Source organism: Salvelinus fontinalis, chromosome 26 (genome assembly GCF_029448725.1).
Source record: "Salvelinus fontinalis isolate EN_2023a chromosome 26, ASM2944872v1, whole genome shotgun sequence".
Lineage (NCBI taxonomy): Eukaryota > Metazoa > Chordata > Actinopteri > Salmoniformes > Salmonidae > Salvelinus > Salvelinus fontinalis.
This window is the reverse complement of record NC_074690.1, coordinates 35,454,096-35,473,373: the sequence shown is the minus strand read 5'-3', so window position 1 is coordinate 35,473,373 and position 19,278 is coordinate 35,454,096. Positions and strand designations below refer to the sequence as shown.

Genomic DNA, 19,278 nt, shown 5'->3' with positions numbered 1-19,278 from the left:
AGTAACACAATACATTCTACTGGCCTGTTGAAGCTAGTAACACAAGACATTCTACTGCACTGCTGGAGCTAGTAACACAATACATTCTACTACACTGCTGGAGCTAGTAACACAAGACATTCTACTGCACTGCTGGAGCTAGTAACACAATACATTCTACTGCACTGCTGGAGCTAGTAACACTAGACATTCTACTGCACTATTGGAGCTAGTAACACAAGACATTCTACTGTACTGTTGGAGCTAGTACCACAAGACATTCTACTGTACTGTTGGAGCTAGTAACACAAGACATTCTACTACACTGTTGGAGCTCGTAACACAAGACATTCTACTGTACTGTTGGAGCTAGTACCACAAGACATTCTACTGTACTGTTGGAGCTAGTAACACAAGACATTCTACTGCACTGCTGGAGCTAGTACCACAAGACATTCTACTGTACTGTTGGAGCTAGTACCACAAGACATTCTACTGTACTGTTGGAGCTAGTACCACAAGACATTCTACTGTACTGTTGGAGCTAGTACCACAAGACATTCTACTGTACTGTTGGAGCTAGTAACACAAGACATTCTACTACACTGTTGGAGCTCGTAACACAAGACATTCTACTGTACTGTTGGAGCTAGTACCACAAGACATTCTACTACACTGTTGGAGCTCGTAACACAAGACATTCTACTGCACTGCTGGAGATAGTAACACAAAACATTATACTGCACTGTTGGAGCTAGTAACACTAGACATTCTACTGCACTGTTGGAGCAAGTAACACAAGACATTCTACTGTACTGTTGGAGCTAGTACCACAAGACATTCTACTGTACTGTTGGAGCTAGTAACACAAGACATTCTACTATACTGTTGGAGCTAGTAACACAAGACATTCTACTGCACTGTTGGAGCTAGTAACACTAGACATTCTACTGCACTGTTGGAGATAGTAACACAATACATTCTACTGCACTGTTGGAGCTAGTAACACAAGACATTCTACTGCACTGCTGGAGCTAGTAACACAATACATTCTATTGCACTGTTGGAGCTAGTAACACTAGACATTCTACTGTACTGCTGGAGCTAGTAACACAAGACATTCTACTATACTGTTGCAGCTAGTAACACAAGACATTCTACTGCACTGTTGGAGCTAGTAACACAATACATTCTAGTCGCCTGTTGAAGCTAGTAACACAAGACATTCTACTGCACTGTTGGAGCTAGTAACACAATACATTCTACTGGCCTGTTGAAGCTAGTAAGACAAGACATTCTACTGCACTGCTGGAGCTAGTAACACAATACATTCTACTGCACTGCTGGAGCTAGTAACACTAGACATTCTACTGCACTGCTGGAGCTAGTAACACAAGCATTTCGCTGCACCTGGCATAACACCTTCAAATCTGTCTACACAACCAACACACTTTTTATTAAACTTTGGTTCTAAACTTCGGCTTTTCTCTAAAACAAAATGTTGTGTAACCGAACAGCCAAAAAAAACATCACCACAGTCCAAAACGAACAAAAACGTCACAAAATGTCGTCATAATATATGCACAAACTCTACCAAACTGTTTTGGCTGGGAAGCATGTGGACGCCTGGAGGAGTTGAGGGGGAAGATGCAAGGGATAGCCTTCAGAAAAGCTGCTGTGGAGGAGGATGATGAGAGGGGAGGAATGGGGTGTGAGAGGGTGTACGCGGGGAGGGTTGTGGGGGAGGGACAGGGATTACAGTGATGAGAGATAAGGTGCTGTCCTCCATGTCAGGACCTGAGATAACCAGCAGGACAACAGGAAGTGACATCCATCACCGCCGTCCATCACTACAGTCCATGGACACAGACTCACACAGTCAAAGGGGTGTCTGTAACTGAGCCTGGTCCTATAGTGCATGAGGTTCTGGCTAATAGTTGTACACTGTAGAGAATATGGTGCCCCACAAACAGATGCTCTGACAAAGCAAACTAAAAGTGTGCAGAGACTCCACTCTCACTGGGCACACATTGGTTGAACCAACGTTGTTTCCACGTCATTCCAATGAAATTGCATTGAATCAACGTTGAATTGACGTCTTTGCCCAGTCTGCTTTTCCACTTCCCTCAGAAACAGACTAGGATCTTCAGGTTCGTATTACGTACTGCGTGTTCTAGCTGTCTTACTTAATGTTCCTCCTGTCCCATACATCACAAAAGCCTTGTCAACAGCTCAGCGCTGAGTGGGAGGAGGGTTGTTGCTGGGAGGTGTTTCAGCTAGTCCATAGAGGTTTCCCCTTCACAGTTTGGCCCGTCGTAAAGACCAGGGAGTGAAGTGGGCTCGCACCCAGACCCAGCACAACAACTTTATGGTCAGACAGAAATTTGGAGCAGGAGTGACCTGGCTCATTGCTTAGAAGAGTTGATAAGAATAAAGGGGTATACTACAAAGCAAGATCAACGAGTTAGCCAGCTAACTAAATATTCTGAAATAACTTCTTATTTTTTTGGAAAGATAAGCTTGATATGGGCATGGTCTAATTGACTCAACAACCAAAAACACATATCTAAGTTTAGCTGGCTAACTCATTGATCCTGCTTTGTCGTATACCCCTCAGTTGCAGTGTATGAATTATATAGCATTATTGATTACTGGAATGGTCAGCCTCTTTACGACAAAGATAGTTTCAGCCATCAAGCGATCAAGGATTTTCGGTAGACAGGACTGACAGTGTCTTTGGTGAGAAACACCATATGCTCAATTGTGATGGAGTTCTGTCCTAGTACGGAGAGACGAGAGTCAAGTTCAATACAAAGTTGGAAATAAATGTATTTGTTAGCCATCCATAAATACCTACTTACAATTAACTACAAGTGGATTTGGGAAAATTTCAAACAGGAGAAACAGGCTTTGACCCCTTATTTTTCAAGCTATACAGTTAGTCTTTGCACTTTGAGGCTGTCTATTACACAGTCCCATTGTCCAGTCTCAAAATATAAAATATACTGTATAATATATGCTGTCAAAAACATACCATGTTGTGAAGAATGTTCTGGTATAAGAAACTAAAACAGTGTATAACAGCTGATCTGTGAGTGCTTTGCTTGAGGGAGGAAAGAAACCCCACCTCCAACAGAGGGATCAATGCCTAGAAATGGAAGAGGTCAGCGACCTTTGACATCTTCATTCAGTGGGGGTAGGGGCCAGGGCCTTTGTCAGATTGGCTAAAATGATCCAGTTTTGCAACTGTGCCATACTCTCTAATACAGTATAAACAGTCAGTTTGGCCCCCTCCCTCCCTCCCTCTGAAAACATCTTACCCTACCGTTCCAGCTGTCTTGTTTCTTTACCACTCACTCCCACATCTTTTTAGCCTCCTCTCCTCTCTCACATCCCCCCCTCTACCGCCACTTCCCCCCTCCAACCAATCTTTATTTCACTCCCTATCTTTCTTTCTCCCTACCTTATCTCCCTTTGCTTTCATGCTGCATTTTGTAGGTGGGGCTTGGCCACTAACAAGGCCAAAAGTCTAAAATGTACTTACTGTATGTAATTTTACTTAATTCCTAAAGAATTCAGAATAATACTATATTATGTCAATGGTTATTTGTTTGATTTACGAAATATGTCAATTCCAGGACCCCATAAAGAGCAATAGGTTATTTCTTAGCCTAATTATTACCAAACACAAAAATACAAAGATGTATAAATGTATCATGCCTCTTGGTAAACTGTCAGCATAAAGGTTACAGCTGTAACTTACAACAATAAACCAAATGAAGGAAATACTTCCTAAATGACAACATAAAAAAACAGAGAAACAGACAAATGTACTTATTCTAATCTTGGGGCACATCTGGCTATTACAAAGACAATCAGTGTCAATGTTTTTCTTTCTCTCTTTTTTACACAGGGTTGACAATGCAGATGGGTTCCTGGCATTCTTGACCCCCAATAAAAAGGACAGGTTAAAAGTTTACAAGCACCCATGTGGAAGATGGCTGGGCCAGCAGAGCAGCAGCTGGAAAAGAATATATCGTAACTCCACAGCTGATTATACCTCTGAGGTCTGGTAACTAAGGACACGTCTCTGACCTAACTCCAGGTCCACTGACCTGTGCAATTAACTCAAAATATACTTGAGACCTCTCAACTTTAACATTTCATTGAATATTGTTGGCTTTTGGTTGAGGCCCTGAAGACTGAAGGCTAAATATTATCAGAATGACTAGTGGCCTCTATGATTCCTAGTGCTTGTTTTAATGAATCCCAAGGAAACAGATCAAATTAAGTGGAAACTAAAAATCTATACTAAAACCACTCACTAATTTGGTGTGAATTATTTATTTTTTGATTTGTAAGTCCACTGCATTGTGGAATTAAACAACACCATTTGCCAAACATTTATACAAAATGTCATGTCTTGGAAATTTGATCAATGACAGCTTTTGGAGACCACCTGTTTTCCGAGTCAACAGATCTCAGAAAAAAGGTAGTCTCCAAAAAGGCAAGGATTTCTCCCTGGCAGATAGCAGGGTTTTATCTCTTCTACTACCATCTGTACTCAGCACCAGTAAAGCCCATTAAGGCCTTCGGGTACATCTCAATGGATAAGAAGATTGAATCTGTAGGCTTTAAAAAAAAAAAAACATCCACCTCAATTTGTCTTGGTATTTTTACAACCTTCATAATTTCTACACTGCAATTGGACCTAAAACAATACAAAAATAAGATTTCTCTATATGTAATCTCCATGGGCAGCTCATGTGGAACATTCTCCTTAATCTTAACCTGATTGTTAATAGCCAAATGGTTGCTCTCTCTCTCTTTCCCTTTGCGAGTTAATTCCAATTCACCCTTTCCAAACTGATATGTTCCTGCTGCTGCCAATATGAACAGTGAGTGGATACGGAAATGTCTGCATTCTTGATGTTATTTGGTAGTCAATTGTTATGTATGGCCTTCTGTTATGACACAGAGTGCAGAGATGAACCATCCCATCACACACTGTTTTGTCATAACAGACGATGATGGATGGGGTATTGTGATCAATATGGATGTAATTCAATACAGGGCTATAGAACAATACTGCCTATGTGTTTACCCCAGTTGTAATGACTAGTACACAAGGGGAGGCAAGGCAAGCAGAGGTTGTGATAAGAGAAAACAGAGTATGGATCAACAACATTGTAGTTAATCCACAATAGTAACCTATTTTTTATTTTATTTTTTTATTTCATCTTTATTTAACCAGGTAGGCTAGTTGAGAACAAGTTCTCATTTGCAACTGCGACCTGGCCAAGATAAAGCATAGCAGTGTGAACAGACAACAACACAGAGTTACACATGGAGTAAACAATAAACAAGTCAATAACATGGTAGAAAAAAGAGAATCTATATACAATGTGTGCAAAAGGCTTAAGGTAGGCAATAAATCGAATAATTACAATTTAGCAGATTAACACTGGAGTGATAAATCATCAGATGATCATGTGCAAGAAGAGATACTGGTGTGCAAAAGAGCAGAAAAGTAAATAAATAAAAGCAGTATGGGGGTGAGGTAGGTAAATTGGGTGGGTAGTTTACAGATGGACTATGTACAGCTGCAGCGATCGGTTAGCTGCTCGGATAGCAGATTTTTAAAGTTGTTGAGGGAGATAAAAGCTAAAAACTTCAGAGATTTTTGCAATTCGTTCCAGTCGCAGGCAGCAGAGAACTGGAAGGAAAGGCGTCCAAATGAGGTTTTGGCTTTAGGGATGATCAGTGAGATACACCTGCTGGAGCGCGTGCTACGGGTGGGTGTAGCCATCGTGACCAGTGAACTGAGATAAGGCGGCACTTTACCTAGCATAGCCTTGTAGATGACCTGGAGCCAGTGGGTCTGACGACGAGCATGTAGCGAGGGCCAGCCGACTAGGGCATACAGGTCGCAGTGGTGGGTCGTATAAGGTGCTTTAGTAACAAAACAGATGGCACTGTGATAAACTGCATCCAGTTTGCTGAGTAGAGTATTGGAAGCTATTTTGTAGATGACATCGCCGAAGTCGAGGATCGGTAGGATAGTCAGTTTTACTAGGGTAAGTTTGGCGGCGTGAGTGAAGGAGGCTTTGTTCCGGAATAGAAAGCCGACTCTAGATTTGATTTTGGATTGGAGATGTTTGATATGAGTCTGGAAGGAGAGTTTGCAGTCTAGCCAGACACCTAGGTACTTATAGATGTCCACATATTCTAGGTCGGAACCGTCCAGGGTGGTGATGCTAGTCGGGCGTGCGGGTGCAGGCAGCGAACGGTTGAAAAGCATGCATTTGGTTTTACTAGCGTTTAAGAGCAGTTGGAGGCCACGGAAGGAGTGTTGTATGGCATTGAAGCTCGTTTGGAGGTTAGATAGCACAGTGTCCAGGGAAGGGCCGGAAGTATACAGAATGGTGTCGTCTGCGTAGAGGTGGATCAGGGAATCGCCCGCAGCAAGAGCAACATCATTGATGTATACAGAGAAAAGAGTCGGCCCGAGAATTGAACCCTGTGGTACCCCCATAGAGACTGCCAGAGGACCGGACAACATGCCCTCCGATTTGACACACTGAACTCTGTCTGCAAAGTAGTTGGTGAACCAGGCAAGGCAGTCATTAGAAAAACCGAGGCTATTGAGTCTGCCGATAAGAATATGGTGATTGACAGAGTTGAAAGCCTTGGCCAGGTCGATGAAGACGGCTGCACAGTAATGTCTTTTATCGATGGCGGTTATGATATCGTTTAGAGTCTTGAGCGTGGCTGAGGTGCACCCGTGACCGGCTCGGAAACCGGATTGCACAGCGGAGAAGGTACGGTGGGATTCGAGATGGTCAGTGATCTGTTTGTTGACTTGGCTTTCGAAGACCTTAGCTAGGCAGGGCAGGATGGATATAGGTCTGTAACAGTTTGGGTCCAGGGTGTCTCCCCCTTTGAAGAGGGGGATGACAGCGGCAGCTTTCCAATCCTTGGGGATCTCAGATGATACGAAGGAGAGGTTGAACAGGCTGGTAGTAGGGGGTGCGACAATGGAGGCGGACAGTTTCAGAAATAGGGGGTCCAGATTGTCAAGCCCAGCTGATTTGTATGGGTCCAGGTTTTCCAGCTCTTTCAGAACATCTGCTATCTGGATATGGGTAAAGGAGAAGCTGGGGAGGCTTGGGCGAGTAGCAGCGGGGGGGGGGCGGGGCTGTTGGCCAAGGTTGGAGTCGCCAGGTGGAAGGCATGGCCAGCCATTGAGAAATGATTATCACGGACTTATCAGTGGTGACCGTGTTATCTAGCCTCAGTGCAGTGGGCAGCTGGGAGGAGGTGCTCTTGTTTTCCATGGACTTTACAGTATCCCAGAACTTTTTGGAGTTAGAGCTACAGGATGCAAATTTCTGCTTGAAAAAGCTGGCCTTTGCTTTCCTGACTGACTGCGTGTATTGGTTCCTGACTTCCCTGAACAGTTGCATATCGCGGGGGCTCTTCGATGCTATTGCAGTTCGCTACAGGATGTTTTTGTGCTGGTCGAGGGCAGTCAGGTCTGGAGTGAATCAAGGGCTATATCTGTTCTTGGTTCTGCATTTTTTGAACGGAGCATGCTTGTCTAATATGGTGAGGAAGTAACTTTTAAAGAATGACCAGGCATCCTCAACTGACGGGATGAGGTCAATATCCTTCCAGGGTACCCGGGCCAGGTCGATTAGAAAGGCCTGCTCGCAGAAGTGTTTTAGGGAGCGTTTGACAGTGATGAGGGGTGGTCGTTTGACCGTGGACCCGTGGCGGATACAGGCAATGAGGCAGTGATCGCTGAGATCTTGATTGAAGACAGCAGAGGTGTATTTGGAGGGCAAGTTGGTCAGGATAATGTCTATTAGGGTGCCCATGTTTACGGATTTAGGGTTGTACCTGGTGGGTTCCTTGATGATTTGTGTGAGATTGAGGGCATCAAGCTTAGATTGTAGGACTGCCGGGGTGTTAAGCATATCCCAGTTTAGGTCACCTAACAGAACAAACTCTGAAGCTAGATGGGGAGCGATCAATTCACAGATGGTTTTCAGGGCACAGCTGGGAGCTGAGGGGGGTCGGTAGCAGGCGGCAACAGTGAGAGACTTATTTCTGGAGAGATTAATTTTTAAAATTAGAAGTTCGAACTGTTTGGGCATAGACTTGGAAAGTATGACAGAACTTTGCAGGCTATCTCTGCAGTAGATTGCAACTCCTCCCCCTTTAGCAGTTCTATCTTGACGGAAAGTGTTATAGTTGGGTATGGAAATCTCAGAGTTTTTGGTGGCCTTCCTAAGCCAGGATTCAGACACGGCAAGGACATCAGGGTTGGCAGAGTGTGCTAAAGCGGTGAGTAAGGCAAACTTAGGGAGGAGGCTTCTGATGTTGACATGCATGAGGCCAAGGCTTTTTCGATCACAGAAGTCAACAAATGAGGGTGACTGGGGACATGCAGGGCCTGGGTTTACCTCCACATCACCCGAGGAACAGAGGAGTAGTAGGATGAGGGTGCGGCTAAAGGCTATCAAAACTGGTTGCCTAGAGCGTTGGGGACAAGGAATAAAAGGAGCAGATTTATGGGCGTGGTAGAATAGATTCTGGGCATAATGTGCAGACCAGGGTATGGTGGGGCACGGGTACAGCGGAGGCAAGCCCAGGCACTGGGTGATGATAAGAGAGGTTGTATCTCTGGACATGCTGGTCTCAATGGGTGAGGTCACCGCATGTGTGGGGGGTGGGACAAAGGAGGTATCAGAGGTACGGAGAGTGGAACTACGGGGTCCATTGCAAACCAAAACAATGATAACTAGCCTGAACAACAGTTTGCAAGGCATATTGATATTTGAGAGAGACATACAATAAGGCATAAAGTGATTGCAGGTCATGATTGGGAGAGCTAGCTAAAACAACAGGTGAGATAACAGCAGCTAGTCAGCTAACACAGCAACAGAAGGTAAAAATGACGACGACTGGGCAGAGAGGGTCGGATTAACTACACACAGATCCTGAGTTAAGGCACAGAGCCGACAGATAAAACACAAATAAACAGAATGGAGTACCATGAATTAATGGACAGTCAAGCAGGCATCAGCTATGTAGCCAAGTGATCATAGTGTCCAGGGGGCAGCCGTAGAGGCCTCCACTAAGCTAGCACGCGTTTAAATTTAGTAGCCCGGCGGGTGGTCTGCTCAGACGGAGGGGGTCTGCTCAGACGGAGGCCGGTTGAGGGCACCGGTTGAGGGCACGTCTGCAGACCAGACGTGGTCGTGTCGACAGAGAATCCAAGCCGGATAGCGATGGCGAAAGAGAGGTTGTGAATTGTAGAATTGTGTTTGCTAACTGGTGCTAGCTTCCTGGCTGCGCTAGCTACAAGATAAGCTAGCAGTTACTAGCTAACCACGGGGTTCCGTGCTCCGTACCGGCAGTAAAGGGGTCCGGATATTGTAGCCCAGGAGTGGGCTTCAGTGGTAGCACAGGAGCCCTAGCCGGGCTAGCTTCAGGCTAATTGGTGCTTGCTCCGGGATGGAAACGCTAGCCAGGAGTGGTCACCTGGGATTGTGGTTAGCTAGTTGCGAAGATCCAGATGAAAATGTTCAGAGTTTGCGGTAGGAATCCGGGGATATGGAGAGAAATAGGTCCGTTATGCTCTGCTTTTAGTCACGTTGTTCGAACTAGCGAGAGCTTTCCGAGCTAAAGGTTAGCTGATGACCGCTAGCAATGGTTTGCTAACTGATAGCTGGTAGGCAGTTAGCTGGCTATCTTCAGTAGATGGATTCCAGATCAGAAGGAAATAGAAATACTTTAGAAAAAAGCAGATTCACGCCACATTGGGTGAGGCGGGTTGCAGGAGAGTATTTAGAAGTTGAGGTTTAAACCTAAATGACAGAATGAAAAGGAGGAAGCCTGTACAGAATAAAAATGCATCCTGTTTGCAATAAGGCACTAAAGTAAGACATTAAAAAAATTGGCTAAGAAATTCATCTTTATGTCCTGAATACAAAGTGTTATGTTTGGTGAAAATCCAACACAAATCATCACTGAGTACCACTCTTCATGTTTTCAAGAATGGTGGTAGCTGCATCATGTCATGGGTATGCTTGTCATCGGCAAGGACGAGGGAGTTTTTTTTAGGATAAAAAGAAACGGAATAGAACTAAGCACAGGCAAAATCCTAGTCGAAAACCTGGTTATGTCTGCTTTCCAACAGCCACTGGGAGACAAATGCACCTTTCAGCATGACAATAGCCTAAAACACAAGGCCAAATATACACTGGAGTTGCTTACCAAGACGTTATTGAATGTTCCTGAGTGACCAAGTTACAATTTTGACTTAAATCGGCTTGAAAATCTATGGAAAGACTTGAAAATGGCTGTTTAGCAATGATCAACAACCAACTTAACAGAGCTTGATGAATTTAAAAAATAATAATGTGCAAATATTGTACAATCCAGGTGTGCAAAACTCTAGAGACTTACCCAGAAAGACTCACAGCTGTAATCGCTGCCAAAGGTGATTCTAACATATATTGACTCAGGGGTGTGAATAGTTATGTAAATTAGATTTTTCTGAATTTCAGTTTCAATAAATTTGCCTTTTTTTTTAACATGTCACTGTCGTTATGTGGTATTGTGTGGAGATGGGTGAGAGAAAAACATATATTCAATCCATTTTGAATTCTAGGCTATAACACAACAAAATGTGGAATAAGTCAACGTCTATGACCACTTTCCGAAGGCATTATACCTAAAGCTGGCAAACAGATAGCTAGCTAGCAGGACTCAATGATCTTATCTTCCCTGAACCTTGTTTTCAAGGTATCTGTACCCAAGGGGATTATCATAGGCCACAGCTTTTCATTTCCAATGGGAAGAAATTAGTCATAGTGGGCAAAACAAGCAAGGAGGTTGGCAGAACAAGCACGTGCTGGCGATATCCTATTGGCGCGCTCTAGTATACATCTGCATATTTCCAGTAGGGAATACCTGCTCTGTGAAGTGCGGGTGTGCAATAACTTAATTTTCCTTTACACTCCTTCTGAACAGCACAATTCTGTACAACTTTTGCAAAGGGTGAGGTCTACAAAACTTCTTCCGTTCTGTTCATAACAGATTCTAGTTTTGGGAACAGAAAACTGTATTTAAATCAAATGTTTAATTGATGAGAAGATTTGCAGAATGTCGGCCAAAATCCATCTCGTTCCATCTTCTCCCACTGCCTGCCAGTGGGCTTCCTCTCACTACCATATTTGGTAGTGAATGGAAAAGCCAACCGGATTCTTCACATTTATACATCCAGTGAAATATCTCTCATTGTTCTGTCTGTGGTACTATGTGAGACACACCCAGCATGTTAAAGTTAGCTAGCTAGCTACTTGTGTCAAAACACCTTTTCAATGGAAACCCTAGCTAGTGTCTTAGTGTTAGCAAGCACCATTATTAGTATAATGCACGCTGGATAACAAAACAACTAGGTAGATAGGACTAGCAATAAGCCTAAACCCTAAATTATAGAAATCATGACAGCTAATGATGATAGCAGAGATATTGGAGGAAGGTTTATATACTGTCTCTGATGATAGCTAGCTAGTAGGCTAATTGAATTGTATATCTGCTAAATTGTCATAGCTACATTCTTCTTCTCTACCATAGATCCCCACAAGGTCTCAGACTCCAGAATGGGAAAATGCTTTCAAGAAAGAAACAGATGAAGACATATGTTGTCCATTTCTAATGTTACTTGTATTGTTAAAAAGGGCAGAAAAAGATAACCCCATGTTCTCTTAATTAGATAGCTAGCTAGCTAGGCTACTCACCATAGTATAGGTTGCAAATTTGAGTCACAACTAAAATATTTATGTAGAAGTAACATACCATGTAGGTACACAATAATTACAAGTAAATACCCCCCTAAATATACTTCATTATAGCTAGCTAAATCCGGTATAACACCTAGTAATTACATTGCACTTAGGCAGATATTACATGTACTCTATGGTGTACTAGTGTGTTTATCCTCCCACGTGGATGGCAAGGAGGTTGAGGTTGTCATAATGGGTAACGTACACATTCATTATAAATACATGTGTTAATTATAATCTAGGATGACACCCGTATGCCAGATCCCAGTCCGTGAGGTTGACCTATATCAGATCTGTTTCTGTAAACTCAACCAAGTTAACCCAGATGGTACATTTTTTGAGGGCAAGTGCTAGCAACAACACTGCGTGGAGATGTTGCATTCACGGGTAGGTAATTAGAGCCTATAGAGCCTCCAACCGTTGTAATCTCGGACACCCAACACATCTGTCCACGAGAGATGACAACCTTGTGACAGTTGTTACTGAATCGGAGAGCAGAAGCAAAACACAAAATTGGTGGATTGAGTGGAAACGTGACCATTTGTAACAAGCATGGTAACAAGCATTTGTTATTATACCTCTGTAATTACAGACTACAATTACCAACAGTTAAATGTTGTTTTTACAGTGTAACTTTAAGTTATTACAATAAACTACAATACTTGTTACAGCGTAATTACACTGTAATGAGGACCCCTTAAAATGAAGTGTTACCTAGCACATTTAGCATATTGTGTTTCTCTGTTTTTATAAACTAAAGGACTAGGACATTCATCATTTTTTGAGATATAGCACTCACGGCATGGAACTCTTTCGCAAGTTTCTTGAATATCTCCTCAATGCAAAACTTCCATGTTTTTTTAAATTAGGATTGCCTTCAAAGCAGCTAATGGCTGGTGATTTCATAATGAAGCTGCACCATTTAGGAGAGCATAGTGAGTGTGACTGAGGAGGCTATTCTTATCTCTACCAGATTAACTTCACATTGTTCCCAATGAACAAAGACAGCCTGTGAGGAAGGCAGGCCAGCCCCCCCCCCCCCCCCCCCCCCGAGGGCCAGATGGCCAGCTCGGTGCTCTGCTCAGCACTCTGCTCAGGGCCCCTGACCCTGCCGGCCAGCCGCTTGCCCTCACTGACATAGTGGCACGTGCTCAGTCCAGACACAAAGACATAGGCCACCAGAGTTCATCATCATACACACTGGCCAATGACGCCAAGTGTCATAAAAACTATGTGAAGTGTACGCTGCAAGGAACTGCAAGCCCCAATGAAAGCAAAGGCTGATCATGTGACCTTGCTTTATCACATTCACAACAACATAGTGAGGATATTTTTTGGACTTATTGGGTAAATAACTGATTGAGATGGTATTCATCAATCATTCAAAGCATTGGAATATGGAAAACTGATGTTGGTTGCTGAGAACATATGGCTGGGAAAACATAACCATAACTAACTCAGTAACGTCTGGGTACATCCATTTGAATTGAATCACTTTTTGACAGCACCCCTCTTCGATTCGAACGAAACCTTAAATACATACAGTATTTGCCCATTGCAGAAATGCTCAGAAAAGGACTTTAGACCTGAATGCCAAAACATTCACGATAGAAAGGTGCTCAAAGTCGACACATGTTGAAAACTCCACACCATACCATTAGACATCCATGTCTTCATCACTGGAAATAAAAGAAAATTGTAATTGTCACATGCTTCATAAACAACAGTTGTAGACTAACAGTGAAATGCTTACTTACAGGCCTTTCTCAACAACATAGAATATATTTAAAAAATATTATAATAATTTAAAAAATAGTAACACAAGGAATAAATACACAATGAGAAATGATACCTTGGCCTATATACAGTTGAAGTTGAAAGTTTACATACACTTACGTTCGAGTCATTAAAACTCGTTTTTCAAACACTCCACAAATTTCTTGTTCACAAACTATAGTTTTGGCAAGTCGGTTAGGACATCTACTTTGTGCACGACACAAGTAATTTTTCCAATAATTGTTTACAGACAGATTATTTAACTTATAATTGACTGTATCACAATTCCAGTGGGTCAGAAGTTTACATACACTAAGTTGACTGTGCCTTTAAACAGCTTGAAAAATTCCAGAAAATTATGTCATGCTTTAGAAGCCTCTGATAGGCTAATTGACATCATTTGAGTCAATTGGAGGTGTACTTGTGGATGTATTTCAAGACCTACCTTCAAACTCAGTGCCTCTTTGCTTGACATCATGGGAAAATCAAAAGAAGAAAAAAATTGGAGACCTCCACAAGTCTGGTTCATGCTTGGGAGCAATTTCCAAACGCCTGAAGGTACCACGTTCATCTGTACAAACAATAGTACACAAGAATAAACACCATGGGACCACGCAGCTGTCATACCGCTCAGGAAGAAGATGCGTTCTGTCTCCTAGAGATGAACGTACTATGGTGTGAAAAGTGAAAATCAATCCCAGAACAGCAGCAAAGGACCTTGTGAAGATGCTAGAGGAAACAGGTACAAAAGTTTCTATATCCACAGTAAAATGAGTCCTATGTTGACATAACCTGAAAGGCCGCTCAGCAAGGAAGAAGCCACTGCTCCAAACCGCCATAAACAAGCCAGACTACGGTTTGCAACTGCACATGAGGACAAAGATCGTACTTTTGGAGAAATGTCCTCTGGTCTGATGAAACAAAAATAGAACTGTTTGGCCATAATGACCATCGTTTTGTCTGGAGGAAAACGGGGGAGGCTTGCAAACCCGAAGAACACCATCCCAACTGTGAAGCACGGGGGTGGCAGCATCATGTTGTGGGGGTGCTTTGTTGCAGGAGGGACTGGTGCACTTAACAAAATAGATGGCATCATGAGGTAGGAAAATTATGTAGATATATTGAAGCAACATCTCAAGACATCATTCAAGAAGTTAAAGCTTGGTCGCAAATGGGTTTTCCAAATGGACAATGACCCTAAGCATACTTCCAAAGTTGTGGCAAAATGGCTTAAGGACAACAAAGTCAAGGTATTTGAGTGGCCATCACAAAGCCCTGATCTCAATTCTATAGAAAATGTGTGGGCAGAACTGAAACAGGGTGTGCGAGCAAGGAGGCCTACAAACCTGATTCAGTTACACCAGCTCTGTCAGGAGGATTGGGCCAAAATACACCCAACTTATTGTGGGAAGCTTGTGGAAGGCTACACAAAACGTTTGACCCAAGTTAAACAATTTAAAGGCAATGTTACCAAATACTAATTGAGTGTATGTAAACTTCTGACCCACTGGGAATGTGATGAAATAAATAATAGCTTAAATAAATAATTCTCTCTACTATTATTCTAACATGTCACATTCTTAAAATAAAGTGGTGATCCTAACTGACCTAAGACAAAGATTTTTTACTAGGATGAAATGTCAGGAATTGTGAAAAACTTAGCCAAACTGTATTTGGCTAAGGTGTATGTAAACTTCCGACTTCAACTGTACATTGGGTACGAGTACCGAGTCGATTTGCAGGCGTATGAGGAAATTGAGGTAGATATGTTTATATAGTTAGAGGCAAAGTGACTAGGCAACAGGATAGATAATAGATAGTAGCAGCAACGTATGTGATGAGTGTGTAAGTGTGTATCTGGTGAATGTGCGCCTGTGTGTATGTGTTATGTGTGAGTGAGCGTGTGTGTGAGTGTCTGTATGTTTTAAAGTGTCAGTGTAAGTATGTGTGAGTGTGTGGGTAGAGTCCAGTGCGTGTACATAGAGTCAAAAAGAGTTAGTGCAAAAAGGGTAAACTCAGATAGTCCGGATAGCTATTTGTTTTACTATTTAGCAGTCTTATGGCTTAGGGGTAGAAGCTGTTTAGGAGCCTTTTGGTCCCAGATGGTTGAGATTGATATAATTTAAAAGCTTACAAGCAGGGTTGTCAAATTACTTGATAGTGTATGGAGAAAAAAATATATACATAAAAAATATATACTTTTTTTTACCTTTAACATCAATTATCTAAAAACCTGTAAACTCCCCAAATTGTTGTATTCACATATGTTGTAGCTTAGACCCTATTTCACATCACTTTAGGTTTTTGTGTTGTGCCCGCCATCGGTTGAGACACAGCATGCTCTTGAATAGGGTGGCCTACAGGGTGGGTGTCATGTTTTGGCTGATAAATGTACAAAAATGGCAATAAAATTGAAATTTCGACTTTCAAATGGTACCACAAAGACGGTTGGAGGTCCACACATCAAATAATGTAGACGTGAATGGGAATATCTGTTGATTTAAATTATACTGCCAATCCTCCACAGGAAACCTATTGAAATGATAGAAATATAGATAATAGAATAGACATGACCATTTATGTTGACATTCAACAGTGGGTGGACCGGCGGTCACCTTTGTGGTAGTAATTAGAAGTTCAAATGTAAAATAAATGTAAATGGTGTAGCAGCTAAATTGCAACGGTCTCAAGTGGTTGTAAGAATTATATTACTATGATTGAAATGACACCCAAGAGCATATTGTGTCTAAACCGATGGAGGGCACAACACAAAAACCTCAGATGATGTGAAATAGGGTCTAAACTACAACATATGTGAATATGAAATAATTGACATTCAAGGTTTAAAAATTACATACTTTTTTATTTAACTTTAAAAAAATATATATATATTAAATAGATTGACAACACTGTTTTGTTTGGAAGCTTTAAATTATATCAAACTCACCACTTATCTTTTCCAGTGACAAAGAAATAGATGTCTCATAGTATGGTAGGTATGCAAAATGGGTCAACTTTGAGCACCTTTATCTCCTGAATGTTTTGGCATTCAGGACCAAAAAGTCAATTTCTGATCACTTTTTTAATGGGCAAACATATACTGAAAGTTTTGTTTAAAATCAAAAGGGATGCTGTCAGAAAGTTATTGAATTCAAATGGATTTCCCCATCTACAACTACATAGTCATCCAAGGCTGCAGACATACGTAAAATACAAAAATACAAAATACATACGTGACTGACAACAACACAGTATTATTAGCTAACAGTCCAAATTTGTGAATAAGTACTTCCTGTTTCATTTTCAAATGCAACACCTTTTAGGGCCTTCTGTCAAAAAGAAAGGCATGTAACCTCCAAAGAATTCAACCAGAAATTGTGAGGAAGGAGGGAAGAGTGATAAAGATTAGGTTTTGTGGAGACACGCGCAATGTAGTTCACCTCTCGGACATGAAACATGGGGGACAGTAGTGTAGATTAGGATCTGGTCTGGACAGACAAGTTTGTAATGGCGTAATTTCAGCAATAGTTAGACACCACATCTTCTGGTCACTCATCTGATATGACTCATCTCATTATCTACCTTAACATACAAGTAAAAGATGAGTCAGCAAAATGCAATCTATAGTCCCAAGTAGGGATAGTACTATATAAACAACGTTCTGACTGGTCTTCATCCAATATCACCCTTAACTGTTGTGGGCATATGTGATATTCAACCGTTGATTCCTGTTTTGTTAAAAAATTATTGGTGGAAAACATTTCAATAAGGCCACTGAGAGTACCCAGATTCAACATTATACAGTACAATTCCAAACATTTTTAAATATGATTGTGACAATAACATTGACTATTCTGGGCATTACAAGGTAAAACAAAATTACAAATCCACAGAGGTAGAGTAGCCTATCATGCCTTTCAAGTGCATCATGAGTTTGAGAGCAACATGACAATAAAAACTAACAACAACAAAATACATAAATCATTTCACAAAATAAATTAGAACTAGAAAATCTGATATTGTAGGAACAAAATGTGGGTTATTTAGGCTATGTCTCTACCTTCTTGCCCTTTGTGCTGTTGTCTGTGCCCAATAATGTTTGTACCATGTTTTGTGCCGCTACCATGTTGTTGTCATGTTGCTACCATACTGTGTTGTCATGTGTTGCTGCAATGCTATGTTTTTGTCTTGGGTATCTCTTTACGTAGTGTTGTGTTGTCTCTCTTGTCGTAAAATGTGTTTTGACCTATATTTATTTATTATTATTATTTATTTTTTATCCCAGCCCCTGTCCCCGCAGGAGGCCTTTTGCCATTTGGTAGGCCGTCATTGTAAATAAGAACTTGTTCTTAACTGACTTGCCTAGTCAAATAAAGGTTAAATAAAATAAAATACAAATACAACATTTTCCTACATTTCTATAAAAGTTCTTAGTGTAAGAGAGATTGAGAAAAGAGACAATGTGGCATAGTTTTCTATCTGAGAAGATATATATTAGACAGAACATCTTTGTTATATAAATCGAATGCAATATAGTGCTGGATTAAATATAGACAGTCTCTCAGTCTCAACTCGACCCATCACCTGCAACATAGCCTCTGCTCATGTGTTCGAAGGGAAGGAGAACTTCGTAACACGCACTGACGGCGAGATAAAATGCAAAGCATAACCAGCTGCAAAATACATACATGCTATAGGCCTATATCAATAATTAGAAGGAAAAAAACCTACCAATTTGAGATTTAAATGTCCATCACGCACATCTTTCGCTCTCGCAGTTCCAGGCTATCCTCTGAGCACTCAGAGCCACAGTATAGGGAGCCTCCAAGTGACGTCAAGGAATTACTAGTGTGGAAATTGCTTGGACGTATAGTTTTTCTAATGAACAGTACATAATAAAAACAAAGACTGCAGAACGTGCGTAACTGATGCGCAGTTATTGTAGCCCATAGGCCTATGGCTAAAACGCGCGCCAGAGAAGCAATCCAGTTCAGTGAAAAAGGGGATTTACGCATTTTCAGGACTAGACACTGGTGATAAATTCCTCATCATTACTCGTTTTTAAAGACATACATTTAGAATACATATATAACTCATTACATATATAACTCATTAGGCATAAGCTAAAGCTAGGCCTATGCTATATTTTCAACCCCTAAAAAGTGTTTTGTAGCCTACGGTCAATCAACAAATAAAAAAGCAGGCTATAGTTTTTCATCTCTAAGTTATCATATTTATCGTTTTTCATCTATAAGACTTAAATTCAATTTACATATTACTATATTAAATGTTGGTTTAGTTTGATTTATTCCATATTTTGGATTCACACAGTAGGCTATGAATTGCATTAGGCATAGACGTAAATAGGCAGGCTAAAACAAACTATACGCTAGAAACTAAAAGCTCGTTAGAATACAAATGATAGAAATGACACCATGGAAACTTGAACCACATAAAATACCTATCTTTATATGTTGCACGCACGCACACATGTTCCTCATTTAGTCGTTGCGTGTAGTGATATACTTCACATTCTCAACAAGGTTTAAAACAATGGTTCCTGCCGTCATCATGATACAAGTTCTTCATCAGCTCCTCCCATGGGGTTTGACTGTCTAAAAGCTTGAGAACCTCTCCCTCTGTCGGAAAAAAATGTTCGGTAGGC

General features: G+C 41.4%; 1 protein-coding gene across 1 annotated transcript in view; it reads right to left on the bottom strand.

The window, feature by feature from the left end:
* greb1l (GREB1 like retinoic acid receptor coactivator) overlaps positions 1-19,075 on the bottom strand; it is a 94,292-nt gene extending 75,217 nt beyond the window's left edge. The window contains exon 1 of the mRNA XM_055883622.1: positions 18,345-19,075. The gene's annotated coding sequence lies outside the window, so the exon portion shown is untranslated. The remainder of the gene's footprint in view (positions 1-18,344) is intronic.
* Positions 19,076-19,278: the final 203 nt, after the last annotated feature.